The sequence below is a fragment of the Nanorana parkeri genome, unplaced genomic scaffold (assembly GCF_000935625.1).
Source record: "Nanorana parkeri isolate BGI_ZX_2015 unplaced genomic scaffold, ASM93562v1 scaffold18, whole genome shotgun sequence".
Lineage (NCBI taxonomy): Eukaryota > Metazoa > Chordata > Amphibia > Anura > Dicroglossidae > Nanorana > Nanorana parkeri.
Genome location: NW_017306286.1, coordinates 797,446 through 801,601, shown reverse-complemented (window position 1 = coordinate 801,601; position 4,156 = coordinate 797,446). Strand labels below are relative to the sequence as shown.

The 4,156-nt window shown below is 46.5% G+C and overlaps 1 protein-coding gene across 1 annotated transcript in view; it reads right to left on the bottom strand.

Moving 5' to 3' along the window:
- The window catches only part of ISCU (iron-sulfur cluster assembly enzyme), a 16,042-nt gene that overhangs the window by 1,850 nt on the left and 10,036 nt on the right, over nt 1-4,156 (bottom strand). The gene's annotated exons all lie outside the window — the stretch shown is intronic.

Here is a 4,156-nt window from a genome sequence, read left to right as displayed (position 1 = left end):
CAACGGGCACATAAAAAGATACAAAGCGCTTTTTTTTTTTGGGCCATATTACAGCTGGTTTTGGCTCCATAGCCTCAATAGGAAATGCTTGAAAACGCACGTTAGCTGTATTTTCGCACGTTTGCTCACTAACATCATGGCAGAAGTTTGACTGCCTACAGGCTTTTTTAAAAGGACTAGGCATGCTTGTGGGCTTAGTGCAAACAGAGTTTGTCCAACTCCACACAAAACTTAGTGGCACATTCCCCTCCTGGCCCAATCAGTTGCAGGCAGGACATTCCCTGCCCCTTTGTGATGTGTAGCTGTAGAAGAGGCAACGCAGTGGCCACAGTTGGCTGGGTCGGGAAGGGGATATGCCATTGTCTGGGCCGGGAGGTGGATACACTAAGTTCATCGAGACATCCCTAAATAAAACATGATGTCACTGCTAAGTACATTTTATAACGGATGTTGGACATGCAAATTGCAGAATTAGGAGTGTGCATATGAATGGATTAACGCAAGATAATTAGACAGATCATAACTCACAGCTCTAATCTAGAGGTATTGTATCTCTATACAAGGGGTACTCTGCAGCCTCCTAATCTCACATCCTCCCGTCAGCCTGAAATAGCTAAAACGGAAAAGGCATCGCTGCTGGATTTCTTGTTATTTGATACTTCATACAGGAAGATATTATAGAACCAGACAAAAGTGGACCTGTACTCATTTATCCTTAAAACTGTGTGGGGACATGTGATGTGAATGATACAGCACCAACAGAAAATATTCAGCAGCCGCTCTTTTAATGAGGCCTCCTTTTTAACAACAGCTCTACCTATTCTTACACCTCACACCAAGGAAAATACCATCAATGTAATCCAGGATTAAGCAGCAGGACTGTACGGAGTATGCCTATAGCACACACACACACACGACAGTAGAACAGAGAGTGCACCAAGGCAGTGTTACATGTGCAGTAGTGCTCTGCTGCCTCTAATTAGGAATTAACGTATTTTTCCGCTTCATAAGACGCACTGTCACACACACGTTCAGTGGCTCCTGCAGGGTGATGTGGGTGGGTGTGGGTGGGTGGGTGTGTGTGTGTGAGCTGTCCCGTCCCGTTCTCTCCGCTGCAGCTAGCTCACAGACTGTCAGCGGTTTCTCCCTACAGGCTGTAATCGGCTGCAGCAATCTGTGTCAGAGGGACAGGCAGCCAGTTACAGAAACCTCCGACAGGCTGTGAGCTTCCTCCCCGTGCTGTCTACTCACCCCTCCGCCCTCCTGTCCGCACGATCGCTCTCCATTCCAGCAGCTGGCAGCAATAGCCAGCCTGTTATTGGCTCTTTTAAATAGCAGTAGCCAATAACAGGCTGGCTATTGCACCCGCCAACTGCCTGCTGTCAATCAATGGAGAACATCAAGTCCCTCCTCTGCTGATTGACAGCAGGCAGTAGCCAGCCTGTTATTGGCTATTGCAATTTGAAATATCCAATAGCAGGCTGGCTATTGCTTTTTACAACACCCCCCCCCCCCCCCCCCAAAAAAAATCCCATTCATCTCCATGGACCTGTTTACATCTGAGTGTTTTGTCGCTACAAGCAAAACACCGGTCACTGAAAGAAGTACATAGAGCTTTTTTTTTTTGGGCCATATTACAGCTGGTTTTGGCTCCATAGCCTCAATAGGAAATGCTTGAAAACGCACGTTAGCTGTATTTTCGCACGTTTGCTCACTAACATCATGGCAGAAGTTTGACTGCCTACAGGCTTTTTTAAAAGGACTAGGCATGCTTGTGGGCTTAGTGCAAACAGAGTTTGTCCAACTCCACACAAAACTTAGTGGCACATTCCCCTCCTGGCCCAATCAGTTGCAGGCAGGACATTCCCTGCCCCTTTGTGATGTGTAGCTGTAGAAGAGGCAACGCAGTGGCCACAGTTGGCTGGGTCGGGAAGGGGATATGCCATTGTCTGGGCCGGGAGGTGGATACACTAAGTTCATCGAGACATCCCTAAATAAAACATGATGTCACTGCTAAGTACATTTTATAACGGATGTTGGACATGCAAATTGCAGAATTAGGAGTGTGCATATGAATGGATTAACGCAAGATAATTAGACAGATCATAACTCACAGCTCTAATCTAGAGGTATTGTATCTCTATACAAGGGGTACTCTGCAGCCTCCTAATCTCACATCCTCCCGTCAGCCTGAAATAGCTAAAACGGAAAAGGCATCGCTGCTGGATTTCTTGTTATTTGATACTTCATACAGGAAGATATTATAGAACCAGACAAAAGTGGACCTGTACTCATTTATCCTTAAAACTGTGTGGGGACATGTGATGTGAATGATACAGCACCAACAGAAAATATTCAGCAGCCGCTCTTTTAATGAGGCCTCCTTTTTAACAACAGCTCTACCTATTCTTACACCTCACACCAAGGAAAATACCATCAATGTAATCCAGGATTAAGCAGCAGGACTGTACGGAGTATGCCTATAGCACACACACACACACGACAGTAGAACAGAGAGTGCACCAAGGCAGTGTTACATGTGCAGTAGTGCTCTGCTGCCTCTAATTAGGAATTAACGTATTTTTCCGCTTCATAAGACGCACTGTCACACACACGTTCAGTGGCTCCTGCAGGGTGATGTGGGTGGGTGTGGGTGGGTGGGTGTGTGTGTGTGAGCTGTCCCGTCCCGTTCTCTCCGCTGCAGCTAGCTCACAGACTGTCAGCGGTTTCTCCCTACAGGCTGTAATCGGCTGCAGCAATCTGTGTCAGAGGGACAGGCAGCCAGTTACAGAAACCTCCGACAGGCTGTGAGCTTCCTCCCCGTGCTGTCTACTCACCCCTCCGCCCTCCTGTCCGCACGATCGCTCTCCATTCCAGCAGCTGGCAGCAATAGCCAGCCTGTTATTGGCTCTTTTAAATAGCAGTAGCCAATAACAGGCTGGCTATTGCACCCGCCAACTGCCTGCTGTCAATCAATGGAGAACATCAAGTCCCTCCTCTGCTGATTGACAGCAGGCAGTAGCCAGCCTGTTATTGGCTATTGCAATTTGAAATATCCAATAGCAGGCTGGCTATTGCTCCCAGAAATAAAGTAAAAAAAAAAAAAAAAAAATAGTTTAACCTGTTGCAAAAAAACAGGCGAACGGCGGACTCGCATTCTCCAGACAGCATTTTTTTTTCTGCTCGCGCGCACGGGCAGAAAAAGCCCGTTCAATGCAAAGAGCCTTTACCGGCTGTTTCGCATACACACGATCTGAGGCTCTATAGCCTACCGATCGCGTGTATGTACTGGCTGAGTGAACCCCCCCTCCTCGAGTGCCGCCCCCACCACCTTCAATCCCGGGATCCGCTGCCCCATCTGTGGCCCGGGACTGGCTCAGGAGGGCGTCAAGAGGTAACATGGGAGGGAGGTCAGCATCTTCCTCCTTGCTGACCTCCATCCGTGCTGTGAATGCAGAAGTGATGTGTATTACATCACTTCCGCATTCATCTTTCAGTCATCTGGCTTCTATGGCCAGAGAGAAACTGATGAAGCAGATCTTTGCTTCATCAGCTTCTTTTGGGGTCCCAAGGTGACATTAGGGGTCCTAGAGACCGCTAATGTCTCCATAAAGAGGACCTGTCAGTGTGCCTTTGCTATTATATAGGGGGATTGTCATCCCCCTATGTAATAGCAATAACAATTAAGTGTAAAAAAACATAAAAAAAAAAAAAAGTAAAAACAAAGTGACAAAAAAGTTTATGTGAAAAGTTTCACATAAACCCCCCCATTTTTAAGTCCCCCACCCCCACATATAAACGTAAATACACGTTTGCGGAGCCAGCATGCGAAAATGACAATTGCGCTACACATATAACATATTGTCGGAGTGAAAGCAATCATTTTAGGGCCATCAATCACTGATAACACTGAACTGATGAGTGGTAAATAAATACCAAAAGAAAGCTCTATGTGTCCCCCAAAAAAATGGTATAAAATTTATTTCAGTGCAGCCTTGCATGACGGAATAAATGTCAGTCAAAGTACCGCAGCGCTGAATACTGAAAAATGACCTGGATGGGAAGGGGGTTTAACGCCGCGAAGTGGTTAAAAAAAAAACCCCAGTCCCCCCCCCCTGCGAACACACGCATTTAAAAAAAAAAAAAAAAAAAAAAA